At 32.9% G+C, this 20,994-nt stretch overlaps 1 long non-coding RNA gene across 1 annotated transcript in view; it reads right to left on the minus strand.

The window, feature by feature from the left end:
- Positions 1-3,841: 3,841 nt before the first annotated feature.
- Positions 3,842-20,994, minus strand: part of LOC134474113 (uncharacterized) — an 85,609-nt gene continuing 68,456 nt past the window's right edge. Inside the window, exon 3 of the long non-coding RNA XR_010044728.1 lies at positions 3,842-4,289. This is a non-coding gene — a long non-coding RNA (uncharacterized LOC134474113). The remainder of the gene's footprint in view (positions 4,290-20,994) is intronic.

Consider the following 20,994-nt stretch of genomic DNA (forward strand, 5'->3'; position numbering starts at 1 on the left):
AGGTTGTATGTTTGGACCACTGAATAGCTCAAACTTTTAAAATTGCAAGAAGAATCTTTCTAATCACAAAATCAAATTTGCTATTACTTTTAACCACACACACTCATCAAAAAATAAGTTTATTTTACTCCAATTGTATTTAACGTATTTCTATAATTATTTAATTTAAACAAAAGGCAATTGAAATATTATTTGGAAACGTCAAAGTTCACGTAATAAGCAGTCCAGAACTTCTATTTTCTGCTACAGAGAGGCAAAATACCAGCAAATGAATCTGACTAAACTGAGACTTCCATCTTAGGAAGATACAATCTAGAACTGCAGATAAAGTTATGTAAACAGAGAGGTAAAGAACTAAGTCCCTGGCTGATGTATGAACATTAGGGAAAAACCAACCTTTATGCTTAATTCAAGCTAACACCATTTGCATCCAAGACCATTTTTTACCATGTACTGTGCCTCAATAGGCAATTTGTAAGCAAATAAATGTGTTGTTTCAGACCACTAAGCAGTGTGTTACACCTTTGTAGGTAGCTAACTCAGCTCAAATCTCAGCACAAATCTTCCATCCAACAAAGTAAAATCATTCTGTTTCATTTTGAGAGTAATTCTGACTCTGGTCATTATAGAGTGGTTAAAAATGTCTGGCCCAAACCTGTCTTGTTTTAGAGAGGCTGTTATTATAATTAATCCAGTGCATTTAGCTAGCTCTTCTCTTTTCTCTAAGTTATAGTCCTTATTTAGCTTTTAATAGTAATATAGATGACAATATGACCACAATATGCCATTTCTTTTTTATATCATATTTCTTCCAAATTTTTAACAAGAGTCTGAAAGAACTGTGTTAATTATTGGCCTACATGAAATTCTCTGGTAAGAGAGTTTTACAGAAATTCATTTTGCTTCTTTGGCCTCTGATCTTCATCTGTAAAACAACGGGCCATCTCTCAACTTTCAACTGTCATGAAACTCTAACCCTGAATTAAAGCAGGATGACATTTGTCATACTGAATTGTATGTTTTTCAGCAAAAGTATGTATTCCTTGGAGTGAAAGTTCAAATAAATCTGATTGCATGAATGTATTACGAATGGTTTAACAAAATTTGAGACTGGGATTTTTATATGCCAGAAATCTGGTTACTAAAAATCTAACACAAAATATCAGCAAGTTTGTTTTATCTTGAAATCTCTCCTCTTAACCTCATAGATGCCCTTGTTCTTGGTTGGATTCACATGAGTTTTCCCATTATGTACCTAACTTTACTGCCCTTCTCTTCCCATAAAAACACCAGTCACTTTGGATTAGGATGTTAACCTCAAGTCCTCATTTTAATAATCTCTTCAAATACTAATCGCCATGTATGGTTACCTTCTAAGGTACATGGGGTTGGAACTACAACCTAAGGATTTGAGGGGACTTTAATACATTTTGATACAGATTTCTTGTATCACAGGTCCTACAGGAAGGACTTCTAAGTGTCTTGCCATAGAAAACAAAGAATTGAACTGTCAAACCACATTTTCAACAATTGTAGTACTGCTAATTTTACTGCTAATTCAAAAGTCAACGGTATTATTGAAGCACAAGAAAACAATGAAATCTGAAATGGTCAGTGTAGCTTGGTGTCTTTATTCCTGTATTGAGCTGCATCCTCCTCCACTTAAATATTTTTAAACTCCTTACCAGCACAAAGAAAGCCATTCTCTTCATAAAATGTTTCTGGACTTAATCTCTGAAGTTTCATGATAGTTAGGACATTCTCCAGGTAAAAATAACCACACAGATATTAAAATTGGCTATTACATCTCAATAATAAATGTACTAAGTAGTCAGACCAATAAACCCCCTTCAAGGAATTCCATAGATAAGGAATCCTACCAGCAGATAAATTTTTATGTTTCTCGTGAAGTCTTGCTAAGATAATTACAAATTGATTTAAATGAGTTATTTATTTTTGTTTGGTTTTTGTTTGGTTTTGTTTTCTGTATATGAGGAAGAGAAAGTTTTTGTAAGAATCACTGCAAACACCTCTTGGTTATGATATACTTCATATCAACTATGCATCTATAAAACTTTTACATAGTCACTGATCACTCTAAGATATGATGTTTATTAACAACTCATAATAAAGTTGTTCATTTCGGTCTTTTTTTTTTTTCATGTGATTCTAGGATTTGAACAAAAGGATTCACAATAAATTATATCCTCAAACTCTGTTTTCATGTTTTATTTTGAGAAAGGATCTCACTTAAATAGCTAAATTTCACAGGATGGATTTAAGTTTAGGATTTTCCTGCTTCAGCCTCCCTGGGTGTTGGGATTATAGGCATATCACCACCGTGTCTAGACTTACTGTTCAACAACTGTCTTGTAAAGGATAATAAAGCAATCTGAGATTTGTACTTTAACTTTGAGCTCCACTCTCATCCTTTGTTTCTTTGATGTAGGATCTAGCATCACCCCAAACTCTTCCCATGCCAAAAAAAAAAAAAGCAAATTAACCAAAGCCAGGTCCACAAACAGTAGCCATTCATTGCATCAGAAGATTCAAAGCATGGTATATTTTCCCACATGGTTCAATAATTTCTTTTGAGCTTGACTCTTAGACCCCTCTGGTGAAAAGTGTTAGCATTCAAACCATGGGAAACTATCGACATGACTAGACGTCAATCTTGCTATCTTTAGGTGAAAATTTTACAGACAACAGTATTATGAAAGCCATGCTGGTTGGACAATCAGTAAGAGTGCCTGGGCATAGGTACTCCCCCTAAACTCTCTGTTGTGTGACGTGGTAGGAACTTCTGGTGGACAAACTGATCAGTGGCAAGAAGATTGAGGGAATAATGATTATTTTCTTAAGATTTAAAGAGCAGAAAAGCATCTTCTGACTAAATGAGTGTGGGTCCCAAGAATCTACCCAGCCTGAGATTTCCATCCCTCTGTTAATGAGCACTAGCCACTGATATAAACCACTCTTAAATTTGCTTCTCAGATGCATGTACTATAGATAAGTCTTCCATCTCCTCCTCAAGCTGGCCTTTCAAGTGCATTCACCTTTCTTGGCATAGTTCTTTGCCTCTAAACCTAACTGGCCTCTCATGAGCAAGTAGTTGGGCTCGAATCTGGTAGCATTATAAATTATTAGCGCTGCTGAACACTGAAAAGAGGATTGCAGACAGGGGCAATCGTGTGTTCCTGTACATATATAAAAAGGTTTTATTATGACATTTAATTTTTTGACCTTGACAGAATCAATATGAATAATTATTCATATTACAAAGTCATTAAAAATTACAAATCTGTGGTTAGGTTGCACTTCCATACTATTTTCAAACATGTTGAAATACACTATTTTACAAAAGAGCTAATGAAAACCATAAGGATATGAAGGCAAAGGATAAGTTTTAACTGAATAAAGTAATACTAGTTTTAAATGAAAGAAACATTTGTGAGTTCATTCATTATTTATGTAGAAAGGCTGATGGACCGCATTCCAATGATTCAGAAGAAAACTGTTTCTCCTCAAATAAATACAGGCACATGCCATGAGACAGAGGCATAAAAATAAACTGAATAATAATATAAAATGGGAATAAATCTCAAAAGATAATTATATAAATATGAAATTCATCATAGTACTAGCAATGAAAGTGTAGAATTAAAGCATATGCTAAGCAATCTATTAAATATGTGCTCTCAGATTTTTTTTTAAAATTTTATTTAAAAGAAAAAAGAGCCAAAAAAAAAAAAAGAAAAGAAACAAAGCAGTGTAAAGGTACAAGTAATACAGAACTACAAAAAAAAAAACAGTAAGAAATCACCAGTTAATGGATTACACATTATCATCTTAGAGATAGTTGCTCAAGTCACAGTATCAAAGCATACAAAGTGGACATTCAAACAGAGAGACTGCAAACAGTTGTGTTCAATGATCCAACCAAAAACATTAATATGGTCAGCTATTTAACACCCCTAAACACACTTGCAGTTTTATCCTTTAGAGCACTTTTTTCCCCTCTCTTTTTTACAACAAAATTTACACATTTTGGGTTTTATTGCTCCTTAGTTCTTATTACTTTTTTTTTTGTGGAAGTACTATTGTTACTTAAGTTACCATATAAATTCCGTGATGCTACTCACAATTTAAACGTGGCTCAGACATTTTTCTGCATAGCCCCTGTGCAGGTGTATCACCATCAGGATTCTCTAGGAGTGCGCTGCAAAACGCAGGTGGATATGCAGCCTGGAGAGGTCCATTTCCGTAGCAAACATGTTGGTGTGATAGAACTGAATTAACAAACAAAAATAATTGGCAATGGGCAAGTAAGGTTTTATTTGTTTTGGAAATGATGAATTCATTCAATAAAATAATAGTAAGTTTAAGATTTTCTGAAACTATAGATAAATCATCACAAAAATAATCTGAGCATCCATACTTTATTTATATTATAGTCTATGTGATTTCCCAACAATGCATATATTTAAACTAAGCAATTGAGGTGAAATCATCCCTTTATTGTACGGAGGAGAAAATGGGTTTAGAGATTTTTCAACCTTGAGTGACATAAGTTTTCTGAAAAAATTAATCCTGGTATAAGAGAATCCTTCAATATCTAATATATTTCATTAATCAGAAATTATAAAGTAAAATGATATGTATGAAGGTAATAAAATTAATTCCCTTTAAATTATATATTAAAACCTACAAAAGTAATCAATAGTCGGGGAAACAGACAATAAAACACAATGATAAGATTTTAATTTAGCAGGTAACATATTAGATATTCAATTGAGTCTGAGTCTGAGTTTAAAAAAGCCTGGGAACTGAGAAGACTCCGAAAATGCAACAAGGTGTGGTAGATGCAATAATAGTATTACAGATGTTATGCTAAAATTTCCCAGAAGAGGAGGGTTTCTACACTCTTCAAATGAAGAAAATAGCAAAGATATCAATAAATGATGAGTGAGATAAAAAACATACATGACATTGATATTTTCATTAGCCTCAATTTGGAGTCCTTTAAAATATTTGATAATCTATACTAAAGGAAATTCAGGATGCTAATTACATACTAACAGGATTAGATTGCTTGACTGAAATTTTCTGTACACAATAGGCCCGGTCAGGATATTAATTGAAGGTAAAATGTTGCCTAAAGGACATTGTTGGAGATCTCAGAAAAAATAAGTTTTATGTCATTAGATTCCTGAATAGAGGACTTCAGAATATGATTCAAAATCAATGAATTAATTCATTGGGACCTGGCCAAGATCCCCAATCTACCAAACGAGTATAGGGTTAAGACTTAAATGAGACAAATGATATGATTTTTGGGCTCCAGGAAAATAAAAATCCTCAAACAAAGTTCCAACCTCTGGGGGGATGAAACAAGGAATAACTTTGGAGCCCTATATTTATTTAAATTTCAAAAACAAGGAAAGGGTTAGAGTGGAAAACACAGGAAACTGAGCAGGACTTTGGGAGTTCAAAGACTTTTCCAGGTAACAGACTTTGTTAACTTAGGAGAAGTATGTTAGGAGAGAATCTCCAGGTGACTTTCACCTCAGGAATGAAATGCTTACTGCTACAATCTCTATCTTGTTAATTGGGATTGGAGCCAGGTGTCCTCAGCTGTGGCCGTCTCTTGCCCTTTGGGCATCTCTTTGTTCTCTGGTCAGCCATGCCCTGGCCATTATGTTGCAGCCCTGCATGTGTGTTCAATTTCCAGCTTCAGTGGCTCCCAACATTTAGTCATTATTTTCATGCTTCCTCCCTCCTTACTTGCATGCAAAATTTTCTGAACTATGCAATAATAAAGCATTTTACATTTTCTTACTTTTTTTACAGTATCTAAACACAAATGGCCAAGTGCAAGAGTTCAATAGTTTGATACGTCTCATGATGCTACAATTCCCTTGGATATAAAAGTTTTGCTTACTTCACCATCTACTAAAATATCATTCAGTAGATAACAAAGGAAGTAGAAGATCTCTATATTGAAAATTACACTGTCTGAAAAAGGAGGTTGAAGAGTATATCAGAAAATGCAAATATATCTCTTGCTTGTAGATAGGAAGAACCAATATAATGAAAATGGTCATACTCTCAGTATTGCAGATTTAACGCAGTCTTGATCAAAATATCATTAGCATGCCTCACAGATCTAGAGAAAACATTCTTAAAAATCATTCAGAAACAGAAGAGACCTAGAATATCAAAGGCAATCCTGCGTAACAAAAGCAAGGTACAGGGATCACAATCTCTGTGTTGAAATTACACTACAAAGCTACTCTGATAAAACTGGCATGGTACTGGCAAAAAAAAAAAAAATAATGACCTGAAAATCAATGGAACAAATTAGGAGATGCAGCTACAACTGAAAAACAGACTCAACCACCCTCTTTGACCAAGAGTCAAAAATGTCCAGTGGATCAAAGATAATTTCTTTAATAAATGGAGCTAAACAATGGGCTTTTTATATGCTGAAAACAAAAATAGATTCATTTGTAGCACCATGCACTAAAGGAAAGTCAAAAAGTAATCAAAGATCTATATATTAAAGCAGAAACACTAAATGGAAGAAAATGTAGTTAGATATATTGAAGTCATAGGTGTAGGCAGAGAGTTTATAAACAAAAACCAAACTTTACAGGAAGTACTTCAAATAATCAACAACTGGTATCTCATCTTATTAAGTTTTGAGAATGAAAAGACAAACCACAGAATGGAAAAATATTGTAGCCAACTGTCCCATAGAAAAAGGACTTCTATCTAGAATGCATTAAAAAGTGAAAAATATTAGGTCCCCCAAATTCAAATAACCTATTGGTTCTGAGCATCTGAGATGAATAATCATTTCTCATATGAAGAAGCACAAATGACAAATAAATATATGAAAAGATGTTCAACATCACTGATCATGAGTTTGATCAATGATTACAGATCATTTTAATTTGCATTTTCCAATACTGAGATTCCATTTTAACCCATAAAGAGTGGGTATAATCAAGAAATCAACCAATAATAAATGCCTGCGGGCCTTCCGGGAACAAAGAACATTTCTCTACTATTGGTGGGTGTGTAACTGGTATAATAACTATGGAACTCAGTGAGAAATTTCTCAAAAACCTAGGATTAGAGATTCCATAAAATCCAGCTATTTCTCTTTTGTGTATTTTCTAGAAGAATTAAAAACATCATGTCAGAGCAATATATATGCACACATATATATGGATTCACAGATTGTGACAGCTAAATCTTGGAAACAATCGAAATGCCCATTAACAGAGGAATGGATAAAAAAAAAAGTTGTATTTTTGTACAATGACATACTACTCATCTATAAAGATAAACCCAAAGCTTTTATAGGTAAATGGCTGCAACTAAAGACTATACTCATAAGTGAAATAAATCAGACTTGCATATGTAAACATTGTATGGCCTCTTTAGTGTAAGAAACTCAGAGTTAATAATATCCAAAATGTGCAATGCATATTGTGAGAGGAAGAAACTGCTTAAAAGGAAAGAACAGTGTGGAAGGAGGAAAGGAGAATAAGAAAGAAGGGAAAGAAATTGCACAAAATAGCTAAGATCATTATACTAATTTCTGTTAGTTCATTGAAAAGAATGATTTGTGCCTATATTCCTTGAACAATTTTGCACGCCTATATGCAGAAATGACTTGAATATAACAATATGCAAAATATTAACCATTGTTAATGTCCTATTATTTTGTTTTGAAATTCTGAATCATTGTTTTTATTGTTTTTCCCTTTAAAATTTTAAAAATCATACGTAGAAACATTATATCTAAAAGAGTTATTTTGAGGTAAACTCTCTATGTATCACCTATTATGAAATAGTAATTTCCACTGATCTAAACTTCACTTTGTATACAGTTTACATTTCTCTTGACACCTGTGAACTCTGCATCAGTTCAGTGACATTAGCTCTATGAATTGGAAATAACACTGATAAATTAATATCTAAATTATGTGATAACTGCGCCCACAGAAAGAAAAATCTATGAATTTTGCAGCCCCAAGTGAATGTAACTCTGTTTATTATCTTACATACAAACTGTCAGCAGCCTGTGATGTGGAACAGTTTAGATTATTGCTGACATTTGGAAAAATAAATGGATTTGAATCAACAAGAACAAGTTAATCAAAGTGGTAATTTGAAACTGCTGAGCAGAAATTGTTTATTTGTTGATAAATATTGAAAGTACCATAGGAATGTTTGTCAGTTCTTTATGCTTATGGAAGATTTATCTTTTGAGAATTAGGAAAACTAGGATAGCTTTGACATAAAATTACTGAATATATTAGTATTCATAAATTGCATTAAACGTAAGGAAAGCCTTGACGTTTGTGCATGAATTAACCTACAGCATAAAGTTAACTTAAACTAATACTCTCATTGGGTCTTCTATATTCTGTATCTGGCTTCCTAATTACTAAAAATGAAAGTTTAATTTGCAGTAGAGAAAATATTAAGAAATTCTTTTGAGAGGGAAACTAATTAAGAAAGAATACAATTATTTTGTTACATGCATAATTAACTGTTTCTATAAAATGGGTATGTACATGTATATTTCTTCAGTGCATAAGAAGTATTTTTGAATTAGACATTCATGTTTTATATGATCCGTGATGTTTTTAAAGATAGTAGACATTCCAGATGTATATATCTTATATAAATTGATTTTCATTTTATATTCTTTATATATTTATTTAAGAATATTCCAATGAATAATACATTTTTATCAGAAAATTGCCCAGGTGAATAAGCCCAGTATGTAAAAAAGACAAAAAGAAATGGTATCAGTACAGTTGCATTGTGGATGTTCAACAGAGACACAGAACGGAGAGACAGGAAAGAAGACACTGGTAAAAAGGCATTGCTGTCTTTTTAATCTAGAAGACATTTTACTATTTGTTTCTGTCACTTTCTATAACAAAATATCAGTATATTGAATCTTGATGTGTACATTAGCATTAAATGCTATTATTGTTACAATTTACTAAATATTTTAAGAGAGAGACAATGCAGGTACACAAAAAAATCACATTTCACTTTAATGAAATTAACTTATCCCTATGTCTTAACATAACTAGAATACCCACTAGCAACCTTTAGACATCAAATAAATCGCATTGTTCCAAAACTAATGAAATGTATTTACAGCACTTAAATGTCCTCTGTATAAAAATAAGACTTCTTTTGTCTTGGCTAAAATCAGTCATGCTTCGTAGGATGGAAAGATGGAAAGGAACTATGTTTGGCAGAGCAGTGGCCTCTCAAGTTGTATAAATATTTGTGTTGATGGATCATGCTTTGAACCCTCTTATATTCTGAAGACCATTAAGTTCTGAATGTTTAGGAACTGATGGGTTAAACACATAACAATTATGACACATGCACCATTTCCCAAAAGACATGAACATGTCTTTAGATTTCGCTGTATATTTGGAAACTTTCAGAGCACTTAGCAGTGTTTGTGTGCACCTTCTCATCCATGGCAGCAAGCAGGCTTCATCATCATCTCATTAAAGAAAATACTGTTATATAGGCAAAAGAGCTCCTCCAAAATCATGAGTTATAAATCCAGAATTTGAATTCTGGCAGCTGACACCCTGTGCTTTTAAATAATGGTAAGTTTGGATTTGGCTCTGCTGGTGCCGTCAATTCTGGAGACTGGGTGGCCTGGGGTGAGTGTTCCCGAACCATCCCGAGCCCCAGGAGTTTAACATCCTTGCTCCCACTGGCCAGGGAACTTCACGGCTTCCTGCTGCACTGGACCAACTCATCAGGACTTGGTCATGCCTGTACCAACTTCTCAGCTTCCTGCCATGCTGGGCCTGCTCAAGGGATTTGGACCTGCCTGCACCTTCAATTCTGGCAACTGGGCAGCATGAGGTAAGTGTTCTTTCACCATTCTGAGCCCAGGAGTTTGGGATCATTGCCCCCACCAGCCAAGGAACTTTACAGCTTCCTGCCACACTTGACTGGCCCTTCAGGGCTTGGGCCTGCCTGCCTCACCCGCAAGTGACCCTCTCTCAATCCAAGGAATTGTGCAGCCAGAGTCCCAGGAGCTGAGGGCACAGAACAGGATTTCCAACAGGCGCTGGGGAAGCCTTGGAATAACAATTAAAACATGAAAATAAAGGGAAATGACAAAATGAAAGACCAAAATAAAATTTCAAACATCCAGCCTATACTAAGAAACTTTAGGAGCTATGCACATAGAAGAAAATATATGCCATACATCTGAAATACCTGAAATAATAGCAACGGAAATAAACAAGCAACTCTAGGAAGCTTTAAAGGAATCCAAACTAGAAATAATCTCCCAGGTAAAAGAAGAAATGTTAAAAGAAATGAAAGAGATGCTGAACATGTCTAAAGAAGACACAGTTATAAAATTGGAGGAATTAAACAAAAAGATAGAATCTCTGGATGAGCAATATAAGAAACAAACAGAATACATAAAGCAGATGCAAAGAGATATAAAGGAAATAAAAAATTCCATTGAAAGTTGTAAAGACTGCCTCAATGAAAGTGAAGATAGTATTTCAGACCTCAAAGACAAGATTTCAGCTAGTGAACAGGAAAGGAAAGATCTTTTATAAATAACAAGGAATCAGGAAATAAAAATAAAACAACTGCAAAATGTTGCAAAGAAAAACTGTATAAGATTGATAGGGATAAATGGAAAAGAAGGGGACAATACAAATGATATCAAGAGGCTATTTACAGATGTAATAGCTGAAAATTTCCTGAACATGTGAGTGGAAACTGACTTCATGATCAGTGAAGTATATAGAACTCAAATAACCATACCCAAAATAAAAGTACAGCCAGACATATAATAATCACCATCCCAGAAATCCAACATAAGAATAGAAGACTAAAAGCTGTCAGAGAGAAAAGACAGATCACCTATAAAGGAAAACCTATCAGAAACAAAACAGACTTCTCAGCACAAAAAAGAAAAAGTGAAGAAGAGCATGGAGTGAGGTATTTCAGATCCTAAAGGAAAATATTTCCAACCTAGACTGATGTATCCTGAGAAACTGTCCTTCAAAATTGATGGAGAAATAAGATACTTGCATGACAAAGAACAGATGAAGAACTTTATGATCACCAAGCCAACCCTACAACGAATACTGAAAGACAGTTTAGATACCCTTAGAAAAAAACCACTGAGCAAAGCAGACAATTAAACGAAACAGAAAGATAAAAACTCAACAACAGAAAGATAACATATCAACAATAAACCAACATATGACAGTTGTAACCATTAATGTAAATGGTCTCATGGCACCAATTAAAAGAAACAGACTGGCAGAATGGATCAAGAAACAAAATCCAACCATATGCTGTCTATGAGAAACCCATCTAACACAAAAGGATACTCACAGACTAACTGAAAGTCAAAGGAAGGAAAATATTACTTCATGCAACAGGAACCCCCCAAAAAAGCAGGGGTAGCTATTCTGTTTGCAGACAATGTGAACTTAAAACCAATAATGATCAGAAGAGATAAAGAAGATCACTACATACTGGTTAAGGGAAAACTTCAGGAGGAAGAGATAACAATCTTAAATATATATGCACCAAATTCCAGAGCACTCAGTTATATAAAACAACTATTAACAGAAATGAAAAGCCAAATTAGCAGTAATGCAATTATAACAGGAGAGCTTAACATACCAGTGACACCAAGGGACATATTAACAAGACAGAAAATCAGCAAAGAAATAACAACTCAATCATGTCTGTGAATAAATGGATTTGATAGACATATAAAGAGTGTTCCATCCAACAAGAGAGTACACATTCTTCTCAGCAGTACATTGGTCATTCTCTAAAATAGATCATATATTAGCTTACAGAACATATTTAAATAAATGTAAAAGAGTTGAAATTATCCCCTTGCATGTTAACAGATGATAGCCCCATGAAATTAGAAATTAATGATAAAAGATACTGCAAAAATCCCAGAAACACATGGAAACTGAATAACAAACTCTTTGAGTAATCAGTGGGTCACAGGGGAAATTAAAGAAGAAATTAAACAATACCTACAAGCAAATGAAAATACAAATACAATTTACCAGAATCTGTGGGATACAATGAAAGCTTTCCTTAGAGGAAAATTTATTGCACTGAGTTCCCACATCAGGAAAACAGAACAAAAACAAATAAATAACCTGATGTTGTACCTAAAACATCTAGAAAAACAAGAGCAAGTCGAGCCCAAAGCAAAAAGAAGAGAGTAAATTATAAAAATTGGATCAGAAATCAATGCAATAGAGACTAAGAAAACAATCCAAAGAATTAATGAGTCAAAGAGTTGGTTCTTTGAAAGATAAATAAAATTGATAACCCCCTAGCCAATCTTATTTTTAAAAAGGGAATAAAATCTCAAATTCATGCAATAATGAATGAAAACGGTGAAAGCACTACAGACTGTAGAAATACAGAAGATCATCCACACCTGTTTTGAAAACCTCTACTCTCATAGGTCTGATAACACAGAAGAAATAGACAGATTGCTAGAAACATATGAAGTGCCAAAGTTAGGTCAAGAAGATACTGTTGAATATCCCAATTACTACTACTGAAATTAAAAATGTAGTTAAGTCCTTATCTATGAAGAAGAGCCCAGGCCCAGACAGATTCACTGCAAAATTCTACAAGAAGTACAAAGAAGACTTAATCCTGACATTCCTCAAACTCTTCATTGAAACTGAAAGGGAAGCAATCCTTCCTAAGTCATTCCTGGAAGCAAATATTACTCTTGTACCAAAACCTGTAAGAGACCCAAATAAAAAAGAGAACTACAGACCAATCTCCCTAATGAACACAGATGCAAAAATCCTCAATAATAAATTGGCACGTAGGATTCAGCAAATCATAAAGAAGATTATACACCATGACCAAGTGGGATTCATCCCAGGAATGCAGGGATGGTCCAACATATGTAAATCAATAAATGTAATCCACTATATCAATAAAACCAAAAGTGAGAATCACATGATCATTTCTATAGATGCAGAAAAAGCTTTTGATAAGGTCCAACATTCATTTTTGATAAGAACCTTACAGAAAATTGGGATAGATAGCCTTTACCTCAATATTATAAAAGCCATCTATGACAAACCAACAGCCAGAATCATGCTAACTGGCCAAAAATTGAAGCCTTTACTTTAAAATCAGGCACAAGACAAGGATGTCCCTTATCACCTCTTCTATTTAATATAGTACTGGAAATACAAGCTAGAGCAATTAGACAAGAGAGAGAAATAAAAGGGGTAAAACTAGGAAAAGAGGAAGTTAAATTATCATTATTTGAAGATGACATGATACTCTACATAGAAGACCCCCAAAACTCCATTGAAAGACTATTAGATATAATAAATAAATTAAGCAATATAGCTGGATACAAAATCAACACTCAAAGATCAATAGCATTTCTAAACACTAACAAAAAAATCACTGACAGAGAATTAAGAGAAGCCACATCCTTTACACTAGCAACCAAAAAAATGAAATATTTAGGAATTACTCTCATGAAAGAAGTAAAAGACCTATACAGGAAAATAGTCAAAATCATCATATTAAGTATGCATGCATGCCCAATTCTTATAGACGCACAGCTTCGTTAAAGAAAGTTGGGTACTTGTAGGGAAAGAAATGCAACTTGAGAACATAATACTATGTTAAGAAAGAAACACAAGCTTAAATATTGCATAGTTTCTCTAATATCAAAAACAATATAAATGTATATGTACATATATACGATAATAAAGAGGTGGCAAAGAAGGTAGACAAATAGTTCTACTTTTTATTTTGTCTAATGTCATTCCATAAATTGTAGAGGGGTCCTTACTTTGCTTTAATTTGAACTTTTTATTTTAATATACTTTATTTTCAAAGTAGTTTTACATTTACAGACGAAGTTGACCAGAACTATGTAGAACTCTCTAAAACTCTCTCATGATTTGACCTCAGAGTGTTCATCATTATCTTGAATTGCTGTGGAAAATTTGCTACAATTGAAGACGAATATTGACATGATACAAATAACTACAGCATGCACTTCCAGTTAGGCTCAGCTGTACCGTTTTATGGACTTAAATTTACATTAGTCAAGTATCCATCATTGCAGGATCACACTGACAAGATTCCTTGTCTTAAAACTTCACAGTTCCACTGATTCATGCCTACTACAATCTCCACCTAGTCTTGGCAACCATTGATCTCACTAGTTCCAGAGTTCTGGCTTTTATAAAAGTCATTTAGTCAAAATATACTTATGCATCTGCATTAAACTGTACATTTCAATTAAGAGTATGGACTTGAGATTTCTCCATGCTATTTCTTAATGAATAGCTCATTTCATTTTATCACTGAATAATATTTCATCACATGAAAGAACAAAATATGACTTATTCATTCATCTACTGTTATCTTAATTGTTCCCAAATTTGACAATGATGAATAAAATTTTAAAAAAATATACAGGTACAGGTTTTAATGTAAAGAACATTCAACTAATGTTGGGCAATTCCTGGGGAAAAATCATTGTATTATGTGATATCATTATATTAAACTGTGAGAAATGATCTTCCAAATGTACTGTACCATTTTTCATTCCTATGGGCAATGGATGACAGTTGGTACTACACTAGTTGTTATAAAGTGCTTAGGATGGGTGCAATTCTAATAGATAAACTGTGGCATCTCTTTAAATTTGCAATTCCAACATAGCTTATGGTGTCAAGTATCTTTCTATACGTTTATTTTCTGTCCTTTTATCTTCTTTAGCATGCTCTCTCTTCAAATATTTGACTGGGTTTCTAATTCGGCTCATTTCTTAAGTTTTAAAAGATCTTTGTACAATTTTTATGGAAGACTTTTATCAGATTCATATTTTTCAAACATAGTTTTGACTCTGTGGCATGGTTTTCCACTCCTGATAATATCATTAAAAGAGATATTTTAAGTAATATTTAATTTAATACTGCACTTAATTTAAATTTGAAGTCAATTTTAACTCAGAGATAATCCAAATTTTTCAATTTTTAAATCACATGTGTTGGATTTTTTGTTTTAATCTACAAAACTTAGCACTTTCTAATGTACTTAGTTTTAGTTTAGATTTTAATTTCTTTGAAGCACTTTATAATTTAGAATTTTAAAGTATGTATATTTTATTTCAGATAACCGTTTTTAGAATATTTAAAACTTGTTGAGAAATGCTTCTTTGCCATATGAATGTTGATGTGCTGCAGTATATTTTGTTAAAAAAATTCCCCCTTTTCCATAAAGTTGTGTATTGTCTTTGCTTGTGTGTTTTACATGCTTTCTTCTATTCCACTGATCTACTTGCCTGTGTTTTCCTCAGTACTATACTATCTTGATTACTATAACCAGTCAAATGCTTCCTTTTTTATTCAGTATTTTATTAATTTTTCATAGTCTGACCTTTGTACATCAATTTTACAATCAGTAGTGAGTACAAATATAATAACATGCTGAAATTTCATTATAATTTTAATCTATACATCAAGCTGGGAAATTTGACATTTTAAAAATACTGAGTCTTCCTTGCACAAATATAATTTTAGTATTTCAGTACTGTTGACCTCGTAGAATCAGTTAAGTAGTAATGTTTTTCCTTTCTGAGCAATATGAAAGATAACTAATATAATTGATCCTAACCTGTTTAGGAAAATTTGTCATTACACTCATGTGATTTGGTAGTTTCCTTTTTGGATGGATCTCATACTTTATCAGTCATTCAAAGTTATACATCTTTTCAGATTGTCCGTTTCTCCCTGTGTGTCCTTCAAGGAATTAGTCTTTAATGAGTTATATTATTTACACAGTGTTGTTCACAATTTTATTACTCATTTAATATATCTGTAGTAACTTATGATGATGGTTCACTTTTGTTGTTTATCCTGGGCAGAGGTTTAAAAATTTATTGGACCTTAATTTACCTACATAAATGACTTAAATTACCTACATAAATGTTAACAATCTAAGCACAAGAATTAAGAAACAAAATGTAAGAGTAGATTAGAAATACAAGATACAAGTATATACTGTTAAGAAGCTCATGTTAAATACAAGGATAGATTTACAGGAAGTGGTGTTAAGAGGTGTGTCACCCATTATAATAGCCATCAAAATAAAGCTGGAGATGCTGTTTTTCATTATTGTTGCTTTTTATTTTATTTTATTTCTGAGACAGTGTCTCATGCTATTCAGGATGTCTTTGAAATAACTTTATAGACCAGACTATCAAACTCACAGTGTCCTCCTGCCTCAGTCTCTGGAGTGTTTTAATTTCAGGAGTGTGCCACCATGCCTGGACGGAGACAATACAGATTTAAGCACTACAAAAAGTGGTAGGGATAAAAAAATGCATTATATAATAAATAGGGCATTCTATTATACATGTATATAATGTATTCATTTTATATATAATACATATATATACTCATATATACATACATTCATAAATACATACATTATATTTATCTTTTCAGATGGATCTTCATTATGTTGCCCAGGCTAACTTTAAATTTGCAAACCTTCCAAACTTGTCTCTGATTTATCTATCACAGTTTTGGAGTCTGTAGATGAAAGCCTAAGGCGTGAGCAGACCTGGTCAGAGGTGGGCACTCTTCCTAGAGTGCAGACATCCATCTTCTCATGTATCCTTACAGGGTGGAGATCAGAGAAGGAAGAGCTGCTCCCTCTCTGCTCCATCTTATAAGGTATTAATCTATCAGAATGGCTCTTCATTTACAGCATAATTGCCATCTAGAGATTGCCATCTCCAAACACCAAAGTACTGACGAGTAGAGCTTCAACATATAAATAGTACTAGGCCACAGATATTCAGTCTGAGTCATCATGATATCAAGAAGTCCCCATGGAAAAGTGGGGCAAATTTTAGGAATTTTGGTGTCCCCATGAGCTGATGAAAAGTATTGCTCCCTCCTATCTCAGTAGTTGTTATGCATTAAAAACTTGTGATCAACTTAATGCCTGCAGAATTAAATCAGCAGGGTGCTGAGCATAGATGTTCCATCTGAGGAAAGCTGCCAGCACAAACAGAGATGTGGAGAAGGACAAGGGAGGCATTGTGGGTTTCACTAAGTGTTGCTGTTTGAACCATTGGTTCTCCTTGAGCAGTTCTGCTCTTTACATCGAGCACTGATTCTAATTGTTCTCTTCTCTACCCCTGACTACAAAAGTAGTCATAAGTAAATTTTACCAACAACTAAATGAATGTGAAACAGAGCTCTAAGTCTTAGGGAAAAGCTAAGCCTACACAGCACCTGATGTGCAACCCTTTTGTAATTTAAACACAAGACCTATTGCATTTTCATCCTGCTTTTTGACCTAAAGAATCTTTAAGCTAATAATGATAATGTTGTTTTAAGTCACTAAATATGTACTAATTTGTTATATATATATAGCTTGTTTTGTGTTTGATGCGATTGTAAATAAATTCATAATAAATATTTGCATTCATGGTATTTAATGGTGATATATGCAGCCATTTATGTTGCGTAAATATCTAAGAATGTGATTTATGGGTGACAAGGAAAGATAATATTTATAGTTAATAGTTATGGCCAAATATTTTTTATGAACTAGCTAATGAGAGATTCAAGAATTTTCCCTCCATCTTGCCAACAGTTAGTACTGGTATTTCTTTTCATTTTAGCCATTCTGTTAGATACATTCTTGTATATTATTGGAGTTTTAACTTTTGATATCCATAAGATATGGAATCATAGGAACTCCAGGCATGTATCAGTGATTTGGCAGACATTTTTAAATTACAAAACACAATCTCCGCATACAACTGAAAATTTCTTGTATATTTTCTTCTAATTTTAAGATAATGATATGCTGAAAATAATTGGAAAATTAAAACTTCAATTGTATATAAACACTTTAATAAAAGAAAATATAAAATAAAAATGATGAGTAATAATGTAAAAAATACTGTAGTAATAAAGTTTGTAAAACAGCTCACAACAGCATCACAAAACTTTTGTAATACACTAAAGAGCATTTAGGATACTGCTTTAATCATGCACATTGAAATTAAGATGTCATTGTGCATAAGAGACTAAAGCAAAACCTTATTAAAACATTATGCAAACTGGCATAATATTAAATGCTGTAGTTGTAACTTGTACAATATGTATTCTTGCTTATCTTATTTTACTGTTAGAGGATTTAGGGATTTCTAGATGAAGACAGTTTTAAAAACGTGTAATAAGCAAGTTTTCTCTTACTGAAAAATATAATAGAAACTGCCCATATGCTATTTAAAAAGAGACAGGGTAAACAAATAGAAAATGAGAATGATTTTGTCTGGGACTTGGAGAGCATAGAAAATATAAACATTTACAGTAAATATTTAATTAGGTGGTGATTTTATTGCAACCAGGCAAATTAATGTATTTAGTGTTTTATTAATCCATTAGATTAGAAATATTTATACTTTATTTACTTGACAGATAAATCTTATAAAATGTACATTTATACATGCTCCAAACCTATTAAAGGAAAACTATTCACTTCCACACATTTAGGCTAGAAAACTACACATACATTCAAGAAACCATGAATATACATTGTCTCCATCTGTCATGAATAACAGCACTAATTTGAAAAACATACAAACAATATAAATCATTTGTCCCATCATGATATTAACAGAAATAAATATTTCACACATATCTCTAAACTTTATACTATGTCCCTCTCTATTCTTACAACCAATTATCTCAGTTCCACTGTTTGTGATAATGTTTTTTATACATTTTAATCCCATCAGATTCTCTTCCAAGGGTAAAGAGAAATATGTTGTGACTGACCATAACAATAGAAATACAGAAAGCAAGAGATAAGCCTAAGAAACATAAAAGCAGACCATCATACTAATGCGTGGTTTATACTTCTACAGTGCTAATATGTGATAGGTATTCCTTTAAGCAGCATGATACATGTGGGCATGCATGTGCTCATTAAATTAGTACAAAGAACCTGATTGCGCCCATTCACTTTATTGATGCATAAACTGAAGTCTAATGAGTTACTCAAGGTTGCAGAGTTCCGGGAGCTGGCAGAGTCTGGTGGTGGCTGACTGCATCTGACAGTCTTCTTCTCAAGCACTGCATTTTCCATCTTCTTAATTTTGATTTTCTATTAATCAATTACGTCTACCATATTCGATCAATGTTTTAAGCTGAATACTTTCGGCTTATATTAGGCTCCATTTTGCCATGGGTTTAAAAACAACCACTCAAAAGGCCAGGAGTGTCAAATAGAACAGCAAATGAACTCAGTGTCAACTTAGACATGAATAACATGACAAGAGGAGCCCTAAGATCAATAATTTTGATTATTTCAAAATTATATAATACAAAATGTTACAATTCTGCTATGCTTAAAAAATACAAGAATTTACAAAGAATTGATTAAACACAAACTGAGAACCTATTACAGTGAGTGCCTCAGAATTTAACCCTACTTTATTCTTTCTATTTGCCATCTGTTTTCTTTCAGTGAAGAGAAACTTGGCCTTGATATTTACTGTGGAAATAAAATATGGCCAAAAAAGAGTATCAGTCTGATGTAGACCTATGGTAACTTATTTCCATTTACCTGGTTTTGTACATCTATTTCTTAAAAACACCATACATGTTCTAACCTATTGGGTGAATCTATAAACTTAAAACTATCCTTAACTATTTCAGCAAAGGAAGCTAGACCGGTAAATGTTTGAATTCCTAGGAGTTAGTAGCCATATTCCCAAGAAAACACACCGAGAAAAAATCACAAGTAACTCTCTCCTGAAACACAGACCTGTAGGATGAAAACTAAAGAGATGTGTATTATTTTATGTCATCATATTTTGAAATGGTTAATTTTGTAGCATGGTCATGAGAATCAAAAACTAAAAAAGAGAAATTGATTGTCACACTTGCAGCATAGTTATATGAACAACAACAACAACAACAACAACAACAAAAAATATGTGGCTTCAGAGATAAGGAAACATAGTGAATAGGTAAGAAAAGCATAAAAAAAGCAAAAAAAAAAATCTAGAAAACGGGTGGAATACGTTATGGATTGTTAAACCAGTTGGTAAATTCTGTTGTCAATATTTGGAGGATAGGGAATTACCCTAAACAATACAACATGATGACGTGATACTACAACTAATTCACAATAATAGGTTAAAGCAAAAGATTAAATGTGTGTCTAACTATGGGTTAATGATGTCTAAATCCAAAATTCTTTGTTAATGTATTTTCCTTCCTATTATTCTAATGTAAAGAACAATTGATCAAATAAATATGTAGAAAACACATGAATAATTTAAAGATTTGTTAGGAGAATTAAGTCCCAATCTTTAGTGAAATTACTTGCATGGAAAGATTTAATAGCAATTTTAATAAATTTTCATTGCATATTCCTGTAATTTTCTCCTTTTTCACAACAATGTAACAGTCTAATATTGATATCTATATTAAATGGCTACTTACTGTCATTGTTGGATTCTGAGAATGAACTGAATTGTATTGGCCGTGTATTATAGATCAATCACATAGTATTGATTATTTGAGTGTTCAACTACAGAGTGGGATCATTTTAGACTCATAACATTCAGCTCACCCTTTTGGCACAGAAGCATCCATCTGACAAGTGAAAGTACAGTGCACCTTGAAGCTTTCTGATTCTTAGCAGTCTTTTCTGTTCAGAAAAAAAACAAACAAACAAACAAAAAAAAAACAAAAAAAACCTTTCACAGTGTAGCCTTGCTCTCATTTGTCAATTTGTTGTGACACATTAATTTACCAAAACAAATATGAATATTTTGTCATTATTGTGTACCAGACTAATTGGAAGTAATAATTATTCCCCTCTGTAAGCTATCTT

Source organism: Cavia porcellus, unplaced genomic scaffold, assembly GCF_034190915.1.
Source record: "Cavia porcellus strain 051 isolate PalLab524CR breed Dunkin Hartley unplaced genomic scaffold, mCavPor4.1 scaffold_30, whole genome shotgun sequence".
NCBI lineage: Eukaryota > Metazoa > Chordata > Mammalia > Rodentia > Caviidae > Cavia > Cavia porcellus.